Source organism: Rattus norvegicus, chromosome 1 (assembly GCF_036323735.1).
Source record: "Rattus norvegicus strain BN/NHsdMcwi chromosome 1, GRCr8, whole genome shotgun sequence".
NCBI classification, from domain to species: Eukaryota; Metazoa; Chordata; class Mammalia; order Rodentia; family Muridae; genus Rattus; species Rattus norvegicus.
The window spans coordinates 194848064-194868201 of NC_086019.1; the positions used below are offsets into that span (position 1 = coordinate 194848064).

Genomic DNA, 20138 nt, shown 5'->3' on the forward strand with positions numbered 1-20138 from the left:
CCCAGATCTGATTCTATGTGTCCCTTACTCAAAACCCTTCAGTATTCTACATTTCCCTAGAATAAATCTCCCACCTATTGCCAGGCTTGCTGGGATCCTGTCCCTGTCACCTCTGCCCCCAGGGCACTCTGCCTCTGATGTGTCTGTGGGTGCTTAGATGTGTTGGTTTCTCTCAGCTATGACTCAGGGATCAGCTTTTGTTCAAGGAACCGTATGGGCAGGCCCGGCACTCCCTGGCTGGCCTCCTGCATCCAAAACAAACAGTCTGGCGGGCAGCATGTGGGCAGGGAAACAGAGAGCAAGAGGGCATCTCAGGATACGCAGGAGAAACAAACTCAACTGTTGTTGGGAAGCAGGTGATGAAGCCAGGGAGCAGGCTGCCTAGAGGTCCCACGTGACTCCCGTAGTAGACCAGTGGACATTATCATAAAGGTCGCTTTTTGGCACTTACTATTTGCCAAGTGTCGTCTTTACCGCCTTTCTGCAGCAGAGATTGGTTTCCCGATGAGAAAACAAGCTGGAGTGTCAGCGAGTGGCTCAAAGCCACACAGCCAGCAAGCCAGCAGGCTTGAACTCAATGTCATGGGTCAAAAAGCTTAGATCATGGAGACAGGATCATTTAGGTCTTTGTAAAAGGTCAGTCACTGTCATAATGTTCAAGCAGTTTTCCTAAATAATACTATCTTTTGTGTGTGTGTGTGTGTGAAGTGTATGTGAGGTTTGTGTGATATGTATTTGTGTATGTGGTATACATGTGCTGTGTATACCTGTCTGCTGTGTATGTGTGTGTGGTGTATATGTGCTGTGTATATCTGTGTTGTGTGTGTGTTTCAGAGATTGACATTTGATGCCTTCCTTTATCACCCTCCACCTTATCTTTTCTGAGGCAACGTCTGTCGCTGAAGCTGGTGACCTTGAGCTCTGCCTGCACCTGCTCATGCTAGCTGGGCAGATATAGGAGACCATCCCTGGCTTCGTTTACATGGGTGCTGGGGGTCTGAACTGAAGTCATTCTCTCGCCTGCCAGGCGCTTTAACAATGGAGTCCCTACTGATTATCTCTTTATGACAAAAAGCCTAACTAGAGGTAGATCCTGGACGCAAGTTTTTCTTAGTATGGCTGCTGGGATGCCCTACTAGATTTAAAACTATATTGACTTAACACACTCATGTGAAGAACAAGAAAGAAATAAAAGAAATGAATTTTGAAACAGAGTCCTCTGGACAGCCTTTGGACGGGTCCTAAAGCTCCACTGGAATCCAAGGCAATTGAGGGATGAGGACCACGTGGTACCAGAGATAGAGTTCAGGATACAGGACTCCTGTCTCCGTCCTTTGTTATTGGGCTCACTGGTCCATCTATGAACTCTGTTCTCCCAGGATTCACAGGGCCTGTGGAGTTCAGAATCTGAAGCTGAAAGTGAGGATTTGGAAGTCACCTGGGGCTGCTGCCAGAGTGAACCCTGAGTAGTCCCCAGTACTCCTTCTAGTGTGTCCCATGAGTGTCCCGCCATGTTGCCCTTAATGTTCTCCAGTCCCTTCTAGGCTTGAAGCTTGTCTCCAACTGCCAGTCACCTCTCCCCAAAGCCAGATCTGCCCCAAGACTCGCTCACAGCCTAGAAGTAGGCTTGCCTCCCAGAAAGCAACCTTGGTCCTCTACCTGGCCAATGCCTGGGACAGTGCACGTGGGCAGAGTTTTGTTTTCAAAGACAAGGTTTCATTGTGTAACCCTGGTTGTCCTGGAACTCGCTCTGTAGGCCAAGCTGGCTTCAAACTCAGAGATCAGCTTCCTGAGGGCTGGGATTTAACTAGTGTGCCCCAGTGGCCTGGCTTTCTTGGGCAGAGTCGTAGTCAGGCAGGAGTCAGGAAACACTCTTAAGCAGGACAGACCTGTAGAGTTTGTATATGAAAGTCGGCTCTAGAAGGAAGCCGAGGTGGGGTTCAGTTGCGGATGGTAGGGCCCGACTCAGGTGAGGAATAGTGATGTATGGATATAGGGTGATAGATAGACTTACGCAATGGTTAAGAGTCAGCCCAGGACAGACGGTTCAGTGGTTAGGAGTACCTGCTGCTCTTAGAAAGGATCTGGGATCTGATCCCGGCACCTACATGGTCACTCACAACACCTGTAACTGCAGTTCTAGGAATATGATACTGTCTTCTATCCTTCACGGGCACCAGACACACACACATAAAATAAGAAGTAAAATTCTGAGAGAGAGAGAGAGAGAGAGAGAGAGAGAGAGAGAGAGAGAGAGAGAGAGAGAGATATGACTGGAGGTTACCAGACTTCTGATTGTTGATTGACACTGAAGGGTGTTGGGTCTACAATGAGAACATACAAGGAAACTGGCTCTGCTAGGCAAAGTGCAGGGTTGTCAGTGGCTGGCTTCCTGTGCAGGAACACAAGAGTCCCCACAGCCAGCCCAGGAGCTCCACCACTTCCTTCTGCTCCCCCCCACCCCCCACTTCCCCTGTGACACTGACATGTTAAAAATCATAGCAGCTTGCTTGGCCAGACCTGTTCACATTCTGACCTGACACTCATCATAGGAAAGAATCCATGCTCAGGAGTCAGGCCCTGTGCTGGTCTTCGGAGCTTGCTTTCTCTTGCCTTCAGTATTTGTTTGTTTGTTTGTTTGTTTGTTTATTTAAAGTTTATTTACTTTATTTATGTGAGTACACTGTTGCTCTCTTCAGACTCATGAAAGAGGGCATGGAATCCCATTACAGATGGTTGTGAGCCACCACATGGTTGCTGGGAAGTGAACTCAGGACCTCTGGAAAAGCAGTCAGTGCCCTTAACCACTGAGCCGTCTCTCCAGCCCTTTAGTTTTATTTTTAAATCTACACGACAAGGCTGATACAATCCCTGAGTCTCAGCCCAGACTGTATATGAGAGTGTGGAGAGATTTTCAAATTGATGAGAGCGTGATAAGATTCTGTTATGTACCCACTAGAAAGGCTAAAAGGGTCAACGATAGCTAGGGCGGGCCAGGCTGTGGAGCAGTGGAAGCTCTCAGACCGCGTTGCTGGTGGGACTGAAGCTCTCAGACCGAGTCGCTGGGGGGAGTGAAGTTGGTGTAGCTCTCTAGAGCACTACTGCTACTTCTTGTTGAAGTTTGAATGTGACCTCAAGGGAACAGCCTAGGGAACTCAGGAGCTTAGTAGAAGAGTCATTAAGTACCTCCATGAACATATAGAGGGACAACCCTGGCAGGGGCTCTGGGGAGAGCTCAGGTCCCAGCACCTAGCATCAGACAGACAGTGTAGCAAAGTCTCTCAAAAGAATCGGAGTCCACTAGGCAGAGAATAAAACCTCTACTTATCCCTTTTGAGGCTGGAGGTGGGAGGTGGGGGGTGGGGGAATGTTCACAGCAGGAGTTTGCAACAGGGGCCTCTGATTCTTAGGCCGGAGGTGGGGAGGGGGAAGGGGGACAGGATGTGCCACCCCATTGATATAGACTCACTTCCCAGGTGAAACAGTGGTGTCATGGGCAAGTCTGACCTTGGTTCACAATATTCTAGCAGCTCACCCGCTGGTGGTGTCTGTGAGACGGGGCAAGCTGAGGTAAGCATGGGCTAGACTGTAACATCAGCTTCTTATATTTCTCAAGAATACTGGCCACTTAACAGCCAGGGGCGAAAAGTACAAATGTACACAGAAAAGGAGCATACGAAGGTTTGAAGCAGCTTGATTCACCCGAGTCTTAAACTGTAACCTTAAATGTCCCACAGTAAAAGAATTAATTGCATGCTGTTCGCAAAATGCAATATCACACAGTAATGTGACATTTTGGCGTCATAGAGTCAATGTTGAGCAAAAGATTTCAGACTGTCAAAGACTACATAACGTAGTGTGCTGTTACCATTCTGTAAGGTGCAAGAACAGACAATACTAAGCAGTCTATGATGACCGTAGCCACGAGAGTGATGTCTCCAGCTGGCGTAGAAGTCTTGTGGGATATTGGAAGTGTATCTTGGGAGGTAGATATTATGTTACGTCTCTGCTGGTGAAATGAGATTAGAATTTATTAAAGGCAGGTTTATTGGGAAGCGGCTCTCAAGAGAGTTCACTGGTCCCAAGGATTGAGGAAGGAGGGATGAGGGAGGAGAAAGAAAGAGTGTGTACGCAGAGAGAGAAGAGAAGAAGAAAGGGAGAAGAAAATGTCTGGGTTATATAGGGAGGAGTTTCTGGGGGGAAGGGCAGCACAGCCGCTGGGCTGGAAAGTTCAGGGTTGGGGGGCAGGGTATACTAGGTAGGGACTGAGGGATGCTGGGAGAACCTGGAGGCCAGATCTCCTTTGATATGTAAAATATGCAGCTCAGTTCCTTATACCTGGGTCTGAAACCAAAAACAGTAAAGTTTATTGAGTTTTACATTTAACAATTAGAGACTTTAAGTTATACTTCAAATGAATTAAAAAGAAAGAAGGAAAGATAATATTGCTAGAGATGTGGCTCAGTTTGTCTAGAATGCATGAAGTCTTGCGTTCAGTCTCTAGTGCTATGTACGCCAGTTGTGGTGGCACAAGCCTGGAGCCCTGGTACTTGGGAGGTAAAAGCAGGAAGATCAGAAAATCAAGACCATCCTTTGCTACTTAGGGAGATTGAGGTCACCCTCAGCTATTTGAAATGTCATCTACACAAAACAGAAAATTCAGTGATTCAGACTGAATGGTCTTGAAGGTCCCCAGTGACTCTATGGAGCAGCAGGGACCTTGGTATTGGATCCACAGTCTCAGATTTCTCCTCAGAGGGTTCGGAACCCAGGCACAGTCGCCAGTGGCTGGACAATGTTGTGGAATGTGAGACCATAGTGTCCTCAGAAAACAGGTCTCCTTCATCTGGAGGAAGTCTTGCATGAAGTGCTGGTGCAGGGATGGCTGCTCCAGCCTGGGGCCCTCTGGCTTCGTCACACGGCCACCTGCTCTTGGCTCTGGCCCAGGCGTGGCGTGCCATCTCAGACCCTCGAAAGCCTCGCTGAGGAGGCAGGAAAGCCATGATTCAAACAAGCCACAGTGAGGCTGCGTGAATAATGCTGAATGGAATTCACGCTAGAACTTCTGGTTCTCACAGCTGCGGATGGGGGAGATTGCCAAGGGAATTCGAGGTATTGTTCAGCCCTGACTGCAGCTTCCATTGTCGGACTCTGATTGCTGCTTTTGTTTCACTATAAAGTACAGTTATTAAACGCCAGCTGGGAACAAAGATGTGTTTACATGCCAGGAGGTCGGTGAACGGACGCCAGATTTAGAGTTGCCTTAGCTGTTGGCTGGGGGTGGGCCTGTTGTCAAGGGAGGGGGCAACCCGGGAGCCTTTAAATTTAAAACGTTCCTCTAGGAGTTACGGGATGATAACCATGATACTATTCCAGGTAAGCCTGAGTCTCTCTTTGTTAGTGAAGGTTTGTGTTTATTTTCGTGGACCCCAGAAGACAAACCAAACCACAATCCCCACAGTAGACATATCTGGAGTCCTTCGACTTCCCCCCAGCACTGGATCTACCTGGCCCTGCTCCCCAACTACACCAAACTCCCGAAAGACAAAGCTGCCAATATCATGCCAGTCTCCTTGATACGTGTAGAGTCTGTAGCAGCCCAAGAAATTGGGATAAACCACTTAATAGCTCACAGTGATGGGGCCAGTCTGCGGGCCAGACTTTACAGGTGTTAATTAAGTTTAAGACATAAAGCCCTACCATCCCCTGTATTTGCAAAGAAGCGATGTTAACCCTCAGAGAAGTCAGGTAATGGGATGAGATCATCCAGCTGGTCGGATGGACTGTAGAACCAGGTTCCTTGAGGTGCTTTTCTGGGGTGGGACAAGGCAGCCCTGGGATTGTTGTAAAAACCGACATTTCCATGTTCTCTTTATTAGGGAGAAGGTCATAGGACACATCCAACCTTCTGGGACACTTGAGGCTTTATCTCTCGTTGCTGAGCTAATGGTCTCTTCTGGCAAATGGGAGGAGTGGATGGGACTAGCTAGCGACCTTTGACTGCAGCTGGAGTCTGGCTGAAGTGGACAGGTGAGTGGCAGTGATCTGAGAAGGATTTCCCACAATCCAAAGACTTTATGCTTGTGATGCCAAGATGGAGTCATTTCCAGTTTCCTCTGAAAAGAGCCTTCACCTTCAAGAATGCTCCATACCTTACTTAACGTAGCAGTGAGCAACTTAGCCATAACCTTGTGGTAATCTTGATCTCAGAAAACCTTGCTTTTCAAGTCTGGATGACAAACTGGAGCAAGAGGTCACATGCTTGGGTAACATGGAGCTGTCTAAGGGCCTCAATTTTAATACTTGTCTGCATCCTAGAATTGTCATGTCTCTCTCTCTCTCTCTCTCTCTCTCTCTCTCTCTCTCTCTGTGTGTGTGTGTGTGTGTGTGTGTGTGTGTGTGTGTGTGTGTGTACTCAGAGGATTAGACCAGGGTATAAGCAGGTGTCCCATGTGGTTAGATGCTCCTAGAGTCCAGAGATCACAGAGTGGCTGGGAACTTTGGCCACATCAGTGGCACTAGGTGATTTTTTTTTTTTTATAAATCACATCTATCCAGATGTCGAGGGCTATGCTCTGCCCTGGTTACCTGATCATTAGAAATTAGAAAAGGCTTAATTCTGTTTCCTTCAGGTGTTAGAGCTGCTCTCTCTCTCTCCTCTCTCTCTCTCTCTCTCCCTCTCCTCTCTCTCTCTCTCTCTCTCTCTCTCTCTCTCTCTCTCTCTCAGTTTTTCTTTGTGGACTTGGGATTCCAGCTGGTTGCTGACCCACTTGGAAATCTTACTATCCTTGCACCTGGCCAGGCACCCATCCTTCCAGAACTGTGTCCTTCACATTCATTCCTAGAGCAGGATTGTGCTGAGAAGACGTAGGTAGTTCCTGAAGGAGAGAGACTTCAGCCACCTCATTTGTAGTCTGGCAAGTCCCTTAACCCGACCAGCCCTGGGTAATTACCAGGCACCATCCTTCCTATCGCTAGCTTGTTGCCAGGTGTGTGGGTGTGGCAGAGAGCCAAGGTGCAGCTTCCCCACTGCAGCTGCGGGGGCAAAGCTCTGATTCTCTCCTGGCTCTAGTTCCCGTATACACCAAACATCAGAAAAGAGCTGGGGTTTTGTTGTTGTTGTTTTGTTTTTTAACTCTGCCTCCAAGTTTCTAGAGGGAACACAGGACAGCACCGGGTTCAGAGAGAGAGAGAGTTCTGATTCATATTTAATCCTTGTTTCCCCTTGGCCCTGACATCTGGCTAGACAGGGATTTACCTCAGGAATTGTTCCTGTGGTTTTTCTTTTGATTCTGACTGAGCAGGGAAGGAGGTTTGTGGTGGTGTTCAGCACACGTTTCTGTTCAAGACAGAGAACAGCCGTGAATTAAACATTAGACTAAGCATTGTCAGGGTCGGGCTTCTATTCTGGTGGGACAGAAGGAAAACAAGACCAAGGAGATACGTAGGTGATGTTCTGCTCAGATTTACATAAGTAAATATAAGTGTGGCCAAGGGGAGAGAGTAAGGCAGAGGTTCTGAGTGTTCCTGGGAAAAGGGAGGTCAAAGACTATATCAAAGAGGAAAACGACAGTTGGGAGGTGGTGGCGCATGCCTTTAGTCCCAGTGCTCAGGAGGCAGGGGTAGGAGGATGTCTGTGAGTTCGAGGTCAGCAAGGTCTACAGAGTGAATTCCAAGACAGCTAGGGCTACACAGAGAATCCCTGTCTCAAAAAACAAACACAAAAGTAAAAAAGAGAGAGAGAGAGAGAGAGAGAGAGAGAGAGAGAGAGAGAGAGACCCAGTAATACCATATGCATTTGGACTAGTCTCCTGACTTCTGTACAACAATCTGCTTGGCTTCACCAGAGGGGCTGATGTCTTGCTGTAAAGTGTGCAGAAAGAAACCAAGGAGTATTTGGAATAAAAGACCAAGGTACTTCATGTCATCCATGGGAGGCATGGGGATGACGGGGCAGAGATGCTTCAAAGGTAAATTACAAAGCCTTCGGTCCAGACTGGCTCTGTGAAGTATTCCAGCTCGCCTCTGTTCTTTCACTTGGTTTGCTGTCAGACTCCAATGTCAGCAGAGGACCATCTCACATGCCTATGTTTTTTTATTAAATAACAGTGAAAGCACTGTTATATAATGTGAGCTGATAGAGTGGGGGTGGGGGCAGAGGAAGAGCAAAGAACCTTCTGTCATCTATACCTAGCCTTCTTTCAGCCTCTGAACTCAGAGGCACATCAGGAGCTGTCAGGTTTTGGCTAGATCCCAACCTTGAAGTAGTCCCGAGAATACTTTTGCTGTGCGTCATTGGGCAAATTGAATCACTTTTCTGGTTTCTGTAAGTGTATATACATTTAGCTCTCAAAGCCAAACGAGCTTTAGGATTCATTATGCAATTACACACTACTTAGTCAGACGGTAACAACGACAATCAGGAGAATGGCTCTCTAGTCAGACATAGAGGGAATTGATACAGAAGCTTGCTGCTTCAGAGTTAGGCTTTCCCATCACAAAAAAGACACTGAGCCAGCTTGAGCCAGTTTGCATTTGACTTTCAGATTGTGTTAGTTCAGCTTAATTGCTAACTTGGAGTGTTGGGGGGTGGGGGAAGGGAGGGAAGGGATGGAGAGGGAAGGGGTGGGGAAGAACTCTGAGGGAATTTCCAGAGAAGTTTAACTGAGGAGAGAATACCCATCCTGAATATGGGCCAGATGTGGTCTGACTAACCCTCATTCTTCTGCTACCATGCCTTTCCTGCCATGATGAACCGTCCCCTCAAACTGTGAGCTAAAATAAGCTCCTCCTAACTTAATTGCTTTTCTCAGATATTTTGTTACAGATATGCAAACAGCCATTCTGTTGGATACATCCTAATTACTCCCAATGGAATCTCCTAGGGCTCCAAGGGCTGAAAAGCCAGAAATTTCTTTCAGATCTTCAAGGAAGGTTAGCTTAAAAACCTGGGAAAATCAGCTGACATCTGGATTTTTATGTGAAAACTTTTTTTTTTTTTTAAATCTACACATTCAATTAAATCAGCCAAAGCTCAGTGCATGGACCGAAGGAAAGGGGTGGCAGTGCTGGCTACTTTTTAGGTACGTGAGGAAATGAGTCCTCCTGTTCCCACCTGAAGAAGAGACAGATTGTCCTCAGCAAGGCTGTGCAGTTGAGATTTCTCAGAAGGTAAGGTGCTGATCATTTTGGATGTAAGGGAGCTGGAAATGCGGAGCGGAGACTCAGCACAGGGCAGTCATCTCCACCTCTAGCCTCTAATCTAGCTCTGAGACGAGCATATCCTAGTTGTCTCCTGTACACGACAGAGGAAAGGTGTCATGAGAAATGTTGATAAACACTTTCAAGTGAGAGGGCATGATTCACAGCTGTGCAGACAGGATATAGAGGACACAAACCCCACAGACGTTTATCGAGAGCCTCAGTGTGTCACTCACTGGGAAAGGTGGTGTATGTAATTCTCTCCTGGTTTTTTTTTTGCATGTTTGAATATTTCACCTTCTTCAGGTTTCAGCTCAAATATCTCTTCCTCAGAGAACGTGGCTGGACAGGACACCCTCTCTGATGAAGCCTGCCTCCCCAGTCTCCATCTCTGAACCTCATTCTTCTGTCCCACATACTAAAATGTGTAAGGATTGTACTTTGTAAAAGGCTAGCTCTCCTTATGACACACAAGTTCCACGAGGGCAGGAACTTCATACACTGTAGTCATTCACCAAATAGGTTGAATATTTCTAAATATCTCCTTGAAAGTGTTTCGACCAATCCTTTAAATTTCCCTGGCCTCCTGCACTATTATCACTATTATAAGGATGGAGTGAAATTGCACTTTGAGAAAGAAATGTTTAGGAGTAAAAAACTGGTGCGCGACCAGTGAATTTTATGTTTCTTGTACTCACTATGGGACAGCTTTGCAAATTATCTGCAAAGGAACCAAACCTATTTTTAAAGATCCCTGCGCTTCGCAGTTCTAGGTGATGACATCAGAGAACTCCGAGTTCCACGTCCCAAGCCGAGCCTCGTGGTCCTCGAAAACTTCAAGCCCCAGGATGCAGCGCGGCATGGGGAACCCAGCGCCCCGCGCGCGGCCGCGAGCCAACACCCTGGAACTAGGAAGACGCCCGATTCCTTTGCCCGCCACGCCGCCGGGCGCGCGCGGAGCCTGTCGGGACTTGTAGTGTTCGCCGTTGGGAGTGCCCGCTCCGGAATCTCAGTCGCTGTCTGGTCGGGTAGAGGCAGCGCGTGCACGCGTGCGCAGTGCGCGGGCGGGCCGTCGTGGGCGCCGCTCCGGGCAGCTGAGTGCCTGAAGGAGCCGGGACCGCGGTGGCGCGGGTGCTCCGGGCGGAGGCCGCGGTAAAGTGGGGCATGAGGCGTGCAGCTGTGGTGTGCGTGTGTGGAAGGGGAAAGCGGGGCGAGGGACGCGTGTGTGAGGCGGCCTCCCGCTGCTGAAGGGGCGCGGGGCCGCGCCTCCTCGCGCGTCTGCGGGCGCGCGCACCTGGGCGAGGCCGGGCTCACCTGTGCGCGGGCTCCTCTGCGCCGGTGGCCTGCCCTGCGGGTCCCCACCAAGGCTCACAGTCCCTAGCGTCCTCGCTGCCGTCGCCGCGGCTCGGCCCCTCTCCGGGATCCCGGTGGCGACGCCTGTCGGAGCGGCGCGCCTCCAGGGCCGTGTCCGCCCCATCCCCGCCGCTCGATCCCGCATAGCCCCGCTTCCCCGCGTGTGCGGACAGCGAGTGGCAGGGTTGGGAGTGCCCTGGCCAAGGTCACACGGGTGGGACCTGTGAGGCTCCTGAACTCTGGGCTCGGGATTTGGAGGAAGGCAGCCCTGCTCGTCTCGTGGTTCCTTTCGGATGCTTTCTATTGACCCTCCCGGGAGAGCGTCCGAGGAGAAAGTGGTGTCAGGTTGAAAGCGCCCTGCTGTTCGTGGTGCTCGGCCTTGGGTAGAATCCTCGTTCTGCCAGACACCCAAGCTGAGCCTTGACCGAGGGCCGAGTAAATTCAGAAACTGATGTTGTCTGGGTCCAAGTCCCGAGGACAGGTTTAAGGAACAGATACTCAGGTAGTTTATGGCATTTCGTTTTCTAGTTCGCCTTCCCGTCCTTTCTAATACTTGCTTGGATGAGTTGGTCGCTATCTATTTTAATAAGATTTTCTGTGCTCTTATGAAGTCGTGTTGCCCTTTGTAAATTAGTCTTCTAACTAGAAAACTTATTTCCTGTGTGTTTAATGACCGGAACAAATAGCCCACTCCAAGGTTTATACCATTGTCTTAAGACTGTAGAGCAATCTGCTCTCTAGCTTCCAGGCTTTCTACATTGATGGTCACTGGACGGATCTGCAGTGAAGTTTCGGAGAGTGTTAAGTGACTCAGACGCTTTGGGAGTAAAATGAAAAACCATTTTTAGTTTACAGCTGGAGTTGAGGAACTATTACGGCAAAAATAGTAACACAAAATTTGAATACAGTGCGTCTTAGTTTTTCTTACCAACAAACTTATGACAAAGCATTTTTTCCTCAAGTTTAAATATTCCATATTTTGGACCAACTCTTCCAACGGAAAGAGTTAATTTTTTTTTTTTCTTTTTTTCGGAGCTGGGGACCGAACCCAGGGCCTTGCGCTTGCTAGGCAAGCGCTCCACCACTGAGCTAAATCCCCAACCCCTAATTTTCTTTTTTAAGAACAGAGATACGTTTAAACAAGAATAATAAGTCAGGCAGAATTCAAATTAATAGCTTATTTTATAGTAGTATAATCCCTACCCTGTGCCAAATGTCAGATTTCTTCTGAAAAAATAACACTGTGTCAACGGACATACTGTGAATCTGTGCTTGTAGTAAAGGGTCCATAGCTTGCCACAGCAGGGAAGTCATATACATGTTGCCTTCGGTCTCCCTTTATCTTGTTGGCTTATAGTTTCACTGTTGCTGTTGGGGGGCGGGGCGGGGAGAGCAGCAGGTTTGTATCTTTTTTTTTTTTTCTGTTTGAGTTTAGCAGTGTAACAAAATAGGAAAATAGCAAAATAGCTGTGTACCCTACGTCTGTGTGGCGGAGACTGAGACAGTGGGACAGGATAAGTATACAATTGTGAGGAAATGGCCATGAGCTCATAAGCAGGAAGGACCTTTTTAGAAGTATTTAAGGATGTTAAGAATAGCATTGGATTCTTTAAACAGTTACTGTGGGCAGTAGTCAAAGATGGGATGAGATGCCTCAGGCAACGCCTAGGAAGATACTTGGGAAAGGTGGAAACTTAACATCTTTCTGTGAACTTTTCTGCTGAAAAACTGACTTCTGGGCCTAAGGCTGAATGGACATTCTTTACTGTTATTCTACCATTCAGATTGTAAATCCTGCTCTCCCCCTTTAAAATTTGTAATCCAGAAGGAACGCTAAGGAATAGTTTACTAGTGTAATTTAAATCAGACTTTAACATGGACATGCTGCGTGGTGTGCACTTGTCTTGCTCTTGTTTAAATAGATGGGTAGTGTAGGATGAGTGTAGTGACTGTTCAGGTGTGTCAGAGGCTACTCTGCTTTGACAGGAATAGTTGTCGCAGTGATGCTTTGCGCACCCACTGGTTGCTAGCCGTGTGCTGACTATATACACTCAATGACATTCCTTATGCCTGAGCAGTGTATTTTTTGGCATATCAAGACTTTATTTAAAATTCCAAAAATTGGCTCTGATCTGTAATAATAGACTGTGATTGACTCGAGAGGAGGGAAACATCAAATTTTAGTTTTATTTATTTTTTTATTCATTTGTTTCCACCATTTATGAGTATATAGCGTTTGAGAACAGATTGACTTCTGTGTACAACTACTTCATGGGGCAGAAACATTCAGGAGCTTTAGAAGCGTGCCTGCAGTGTGCAGTTCTTTTCAGAAGTATTTGTAAGGGATGTTTTCATCTAAGAAAAATATAGCCTGTTGAGGCCACCTATAATCTCAGCACTCGGGAGTCAGAGGCAGGTGGGTCTCTGTGAGTTCTACACCAGTCTGTCTACGTAGTGAGCTTTAGGGCTCAGGATAGCCAGAGCCACATAATAGAAAAAGCTTGTCTTAAGAAGAAAGACAGACAGACAGACAGACAGACAGACAGAGAGAGAGAGAGAGAGAGAGAGAGAGAGAGAGAAAGGCAGGCAGGCGTCCTGTTGATAACTTGCTGCATAACTAGGATTCTTTCAATTAAAGAGTTACTAAACAATTGAAGGGTTAGTAGTTGTCCTTGGAGGTTCTGTGCGGTGAAGAATATGTGCATTTGTGATTCCTAGAATATATTTAAATGAACATTTGATGAGCCATTGGGTAAATTGAATAGCTTTGATTCCGGCCTGTCTGGTCCTGTCCTGCCCTATTCTTTTTCCTCTTTTCTTTTCTTTCCTTTCCTTTCCTTTCCTTTCCTTTCCTTTCCTTTCCTTTCCTTTCCTTTCCTTTCCTTTCCTTTTCTTTTCTTTTCTTTTCTTTTCTTTTCTTTTCTTTTCTTTTCTTTTCTTTTCTTTTCTTTTCTTTTCTTTCTTTTCCAAGACAGGATTTCTCTTTGTAGCCCTGGCTATCCTGGAACTCACTGTGTCTATAGATCAGCCTGGCCTCAAACTCAGTGATCTGCCTACTTCTGCCTCCTGAGTGCTGGAATTAAAGGCATGCAGCACCATTACCTGGTAAATAGCTTTGATTTTAAAAGATAGTGTTTTAGTGATTTTTTTAAAAAATTTATTTTTCTTGAATGTAAAAAATTTAGAGTCATTTAGGAGTGTATATTTTTTAGAGTCAAATAGTTTCCAAATAGAAATCTTTTTCTTTTCTTTTTTTTGGAACTGGGGACCGAACCCAGGGCCTTGTGCTTGCTAGGCAAGCGCTCTACCACTGAGCTAAATCCCCAACCCCTCTTTTTTTTTTAATATTTATTTTATTTTATGTATCCTTACACACACTGGAAGAGGGATTTGGATCCTATTACAGATGGTTGTGAGCTACCATGTGGTTGCTGGGAATTGAACCTCTGGAAGAGCAGCCAGTGCTCTTAACTGCTGAGCCATCTGTCCAGCCCCCCAACCTTGCTTCTTACAATGTAACCACGGGTTCTCAGTTTTGGATTTTGTTTAGCCTCTTCTTGAGGAAAAGACAGTTGTTAGCAGTGCAAGAGTTAGGAGTGATCTCAGAGGGCTTGTGATGCAGCTTAGCCAGTACAGTAAATCCTCCCTGAGAATTTCCATATCAGGTGTTCCCTTCCATTACTAAGGGTGGTGATGCAGGTCCGTTTGCCATTGGATTAGCAGTCTGAGCTAGTGACAATAAACACAAGTCAGTTTTAATGTTCACCATACACTACTGTTAAGTCTCTTTTGAAAGATCTTTCTGTTTTCCACCCTTGCCCCAATGGATAAGGACAGCTTTTCTATCATTTATAGCCCTTAAAAGTGCCTTTAATCCTAGCACTTGGGAAGCAGAGGCAGGCTGAGCTATATAGTGAGATCCTGTCTGGGAAAAGGAAGAAAAAGGCTCTAATCTAATGTATTCCAATTTAAAGCACAAGTCTCATAAATTTAGAACTCCTTTGCCCTCTTACCCAGCATCTGGCCACTTACTGCGTAAATCTCTTGGGATACAGAGGGACTGACAAATATTGATTATTCTGTAACCTTTCTGCTCTCCCCCTTTGGGGATCTGCTTGGATAGGGATTGGTCAGAAGAATGAGAAGTGTACTGATTTCCTGTCTTTTTCTCCTTAATTAATGGTGTAGATCATTGATGTCTGACAGACAAGTTGGTGTCTCTGCTGAGACTCCTCTTGCACAGTTCCTGGACATGAAATTTCTGTGGCCAACCCTTTTTAATTACTCACTCCACCCAGCTTGTTACCTTTAGAGTGTGTGTGGGGAGGGTAAGGATTTTTGTCCCTGTAGTTTTTTTGATAATGGCAAGACCACTTGAGCACAGGTATGCTGGCAGCAACCACTCAGTCCACTTCCTTATGATATAGGGTGGCTTGCAGGCTGCTGCCCTGCTGCTTTTTAATTTTTTAAAAAATCTATTCCCTTGCTCAGGGAGGCAGAGTCTGTTGCACCATCTATTGTGGAGGCCGAAAGTGAGTTGGAAGATTTGGGGTCAGTCTCCCTGTCTCCTAGGTAGTGTAAATAATAATACAATATTTTGGAGACCCTTGCCACTATTTTGGGTGAACACTTTCTGTTTTCCCTATTCTCTCTTTTCACCGAACACTTCTTTCCTCTTTTTCCCTGTCAGTTGCTTCTACTGAAGAAAAGGATGTTAATGTGGTATTCAGGGTACCAGAGTCCTGAAAGCTCTATGTGGCAGGTGTGTGAAGGCCATGCCTGACTGCTCAGTACAGTATGAACTTTGTATCTGTAAACTGAGCCAGCCATGGGTTGGAAAGACTTCTGTTCTAAGCATGTACAGGCTGTTTTCTTATTATATTGCCATATTAACAGCCGTCTTTATAGCATTTGAGCTGTGTTCAGTATTGTGAACACTCTAGAGGTGCTGTACAGAAGAAGGAGGTGTATAGTTATGTGCACTTCACATAAAAGCCTTGAGCAGCACCAACCTTGGTAACCGTGGGAGACCCGAAACCAATCTCTATGGGTAAGGAAGGACAACTGAATGTCCTCTACTTTGTCCGTGTGAGATTCTGGTCTGTATAGTATCTGGTTATCAAGTAATACAACGTTCTGTGGCCCGAGGATGTCTTTCAGTATGGAATTTCCATTTTTTTTTTTCTTTCTCTAATTTTGTTTTGTGTCTTGACTTGCTTCTTGGTTCCCAACTGATGAGGAGAATGATAACTCTTAAGTGTGAATTTGTGACTGAGTTTTGAATCTAGCTATGCCTCGGTGCGTATATCAAGCTGAAGAATAGATAGTTTGATCATATAATTTTGTTTTTTCTTGATGCCTGCTTTACTGAGAATTTTAATTAAAATAGGAATACAGTACTATGGGCCTTTTTATTAATGTTATCTAAACAAACCAGTTAAGTCTGCTACATGATATTTATTTATTTTTTTATTTTTATTTTTTGGTCTGTTGAAGAAAAGAACAGCTCTGTATCTAGACACCTGAACATTTGACACAGTAATTATGGGTTACTTCACGTTCATTCAGAAGGTAGTTTGTGAACACCTTCTACCATGCTATTGTAGACTTTGAAGAAGTAGCAGTGAGCTAACAAAAACAAAAGTCTCTGCTGTCTTGCAGCTTGCATTCCAGGGTGAGGAAGTAGACAAGATGCAGGTAAATGGTCAGGCCTCACTTGTTAGCTATTGATAGGAGCTAAAGAGAAGAGAGGAGCAGAAAAGGAAGATGAGTAGAGGGTCGGAGCTCTGCAGCTTCAGCCTTAGGCATGGCTTCACTGAAGTCATGGTACTGTGTTAACCGACTCTTCTCTGTCCTACACTGGGAGCTTGTTTAGTTTGTCTGATACCATGGGTGGGTGGGTATTGAGGGAGCAGGGAGGTGAGGCAGGCCTTCTAGGTCTTTCTAAAGACCCTGGTTTTTACTCTGAGTGGCCTGGGATCCTGTTGAAATGACAGTGTTTGGTCTTGGATGAAAAACAACAACAAAATACTGGTGACTGGATTCAATCCTAGAGTGTCTTATACAGCTGGTCTTGGCGGGTGGTTGGTAGAGTGGACAAGAGGTGGTCCTAGGCATCAGGGTTTTCAGAAACTTGAAGGTAATTTCAGAAACAACAGCTGGGGCTGACATCACTGCCCAGTCCCAAGTGTTTTGAGCAGTAAGAGATACTATGTAGTGTTAGAGAACAGGGGTTCCCCTGTGGCCTTGGGCTTTGGTTTTCTCATCTGTAATATTGTTAAAAGGATTAAACTAATATTTACAACAACACTTAAGAAGAGGTAAATGTGTTTTTACTGAATAAGTACTTGAAGCATGTTTTGTTAAATTTTGGAATTGTTTTCATTACAGTGTTGAGAATGAGTTGTGGTAGGGTAGGGACCAAAGCAAGGACTACATCTGTCTGTCTGCCTATCCATCTACCCATCCATCCAATATGTGTGTGTGTGTGTGTGTGTGTGTGTGTTACCAAAATTTTCAGTATTTGTATCACCCCTTCAAAGTAACCTATTCTTTTCTATCCATAGCCTGCTTACCCTCCCCTAAGTAGGCAACTGATAATCTACTTGCTTTATTCCTGATATTTTGTATCAGTAGACTCGTTCGTGTGTGTGTGTGTGTGTGTGTGTGTGTGTGTGTGTGTGTGTGTGTAGTGTACTCTACTGAGAGAGAAGTCATATCCATTCAGATCAAGCTTCTGGATTCATTCGATTTTAAAACTTGATAAGGTGGGGCTATAACATCTCTCCACTGCAAAGATACATTTTCTGCTTTGTGATTAGGAAGAAAACTGTGGGGTGATATTTTGAGATTATATGGTTATTTCTTAACTCTGACATTTCATGTGGTGATTTTGAATGTTTATTGGAGGCATTTAGATCTCTGGGATCACACACAGTGGTGACTTGCTGTTGCGGTCGTGTTTTCAAAGATCTAGAGTTCACAGAATTTCAGATTCAGGTATATTGTACAGGGGTTTCCCTTTTCTGTTTGCCTTCTTTTAGGCTCTCAGGCTGTAGTGCTTCTCTTTGAGGAAGCACACCAAGTCTGCTTGTATCTTTTTCTGTGCAGTATCTATTCATGTCTTTGACTCTTTTTTTTTTTAAGTTGAACTTTTGATATATTATCCTTGATATTTCTTGGCAAAGGAAAGTAACCCTTTGTGGAATACGTTGCAAACATATTCTATTGGTTTTGGTTATACATGTTAATTTTTGCCATTCAAATTCTTCAAAAATTATTTGTAATTTATCAGGAATTTTTAAAAATTGTTTATTTGGTTTGGCTTTTTGAGAGAGGGTTTCCCTCATATCCTTGACTGTCTTGGAACTCACTATGTAGGTGAGATTAGGCTTGAATTCAGAGATCTGCCCGCCTCTGCCTCCCAAAGGCAGGAATTAAAAGAGGTGTGCCCCACCATACCGGACTCAAGATTGCTACTAATCTTTCAATTTTCTTTTTGATGTTAATTTTCCTCCTTTTGTCCAGTTCCAAACAACTTGAATTGTGTTGTAAATTATGCAGCTTTTTGTGCCTGTTTTTTTCTACTTAGTATAATAATTTTTGAAATTCATCCAAATTGTTGCATGTCAGTAATTACTTTGTACTGTAAACTAATATTCCATTGTTTAGCTGTGCTGCATTTATTGTCTATTCAGTTACTGAGGGACGTCTTTGTCTCTAAACCTATGTAAATAAGGCTGCTCTGAGCATCGCCAGTCTTTCTTTGCGTACTTGTTTTCTTTTCTCTTGGGCTGGTCTGTGGGATGGGGTAGGTGGGCCACATGGTAGAACTGTGTCTGAAGTGGTTTACCATTTTATATTTCCTGTCAACAGTATATAAATAAATGGTGCATTTGGATGACACATTGTATTGCTAGTCTGCTTCATTTTAGCTGCTGTTGAGTATATACAGTTCTGGATGGCTGGGATGTTATTTACATGCAATCAGTTTAAGCTCTGGATGGCTGGGATGTTATTTACATGCAATCAGTTTTACCCATTTTAGTGAACAGTTTTGTGAATTGTGATATGTATACAACAACTGTAACTACCACAATCATGATGTGCCCCTCAAAAAACTCTCTTAAGACCTTTGTAGTTGGTCTTTCCCTGGTCCAAGTACTGTGATCTTTAATACTGTGGTGGGGCAGCTGCTTTGCTCTTTTTCTTTTGTGTGTAATTCATTCTTGCAATATATTTTTCTTTATCTTTTACAATTTCATATACACACACATATGTGTATATATAGTATTGTTGTTATATTCACCCCATTACCTACTATGATTCACCTTATTTTCTTTTTGATCTTCTTATTCTCCCCAACTAGTCCCCCAGAGGCTTCACCATTAAAGCAACCAGTATCAGATCATTATCAGACAATACTTGTCAGGAAAGGATGGAGCCCCGAGCATACGTCCTGCCTGTGATGGCATGTTGAAGGCCCAGTCTTGTGAAGGTATCCATAGCCACTTTTCATAATTGCAATGGCAGTGTCAGGTCTGGACAGCAATATTTTATGGCACTTCCCTCCTTCCCCCAGTTCTTTGATTCCTTTCACCGCCACTTCTTCAATGGTCTTGAGAGGTAGTCAGGTGGATGTGGACTGAGCTCTTAACAGTTGCTTTTTCTTGGCATTTATTATTGTCTCTTCAAAAAGGAACTTTTTTGTCCTAGGCTTCCAGTGATTCTAGTCTATAAGTTTATGGTAGCTTGATACATGTCCATTTAGGAGATCAGTGGTAATAAGTTCTCTCCTTAGGTCCCTGACCTCCCCAGCAATAGATTTTGACCAGTTGATAATGTCAGCTGTGAATTCCTTCCTGTGGAGCAGGCCTCCAGTCCCATCCCAGAGTGGTTGGTTATCCCTAAAGTAGTTGGCTACTGTTGCTCCAGGGGCCATATCTTGCCCGGTGGGTCCGTGTTGTAGCACACGTGTCTACAAGTGGGTAAAATTATTGACTGCTTTCTTCCTTAGTATTCTTTACAGCGCCTTTCAACACAGTGAACTCAAGCAGACTGAGAAGGATTCTCAGCCCCAACTTGATTTCTGTGTCCTGTAGCATAGTAGATTTTATAGCTTTGATAAGCACTTAGTTTGCGTTTCATCACAATCAAGGTATAGAACACTCCATTACACCTTAAATTTGCCACTTTCAAGCAGCTTCTTCCTTCACCTAGTGATCTGTTCTGTCTCCGCAGACCGTTACTCTGCCTTCTGTCTCAGCACAGTACAGATGAGGCTCCTGTTGCTCTGTGCATCAGTAGTTCACCCCTTTCCACATCCAGCTCCACTGCAGTGGCGAGAGCATGCACTTGTTCAGCAGCCGGGCACGTGGGTTCTCCCATTCTTGCTACTTAGAGTAATGCTGCTGAAATAGTTGCTTACAGGAGTTTGAGTGAACAAACCTTCATTTGATTTGGATAAATACCCAGAAGTGGAATTTCTGGTTTGTATTGTATGGGTATTTTTAACATTATTAGAAGTCACTCAGGAAGTGGAGGCAGGCAAATCTTTGAGTTTGAGGCCAGCCTGGTCTATGGAA

General features: G+C 45.2%; 1 protein-coding gene across 29 annotated transcripts in view; it reads left to right on the top strand.

Annotated features, from left to right (window-relative positions):
* The first annotated feature begins 10175 nt into the window (after window positions 1-10175).
* Window positions 10176-20138, top strand: part of Plekha1 (pleckstrin homology domain containing A1) — a 51180-nt gene continuing 41217 nt past the window's right edge. For 16 of the 29 annotated variants that reach the window (XM_039083107.2, XM_039083132.2, XM_006230412.5 and 13 more), the window contains exon 1: window positions 10195-10353. The gene's annotated coding sequence lies outside the window, so the exon portion shown is untranslated. Of the gene's footprint in view, window positions 10354-10452; window positions 11057-18922; window positions 19052-20138 lie in introns of those variants that run through there. The other 13 variants (NM_001079894.2, NM_001415980.1, XM_063267889.1 and 10 more) reach the window with 12 other exon arrangements.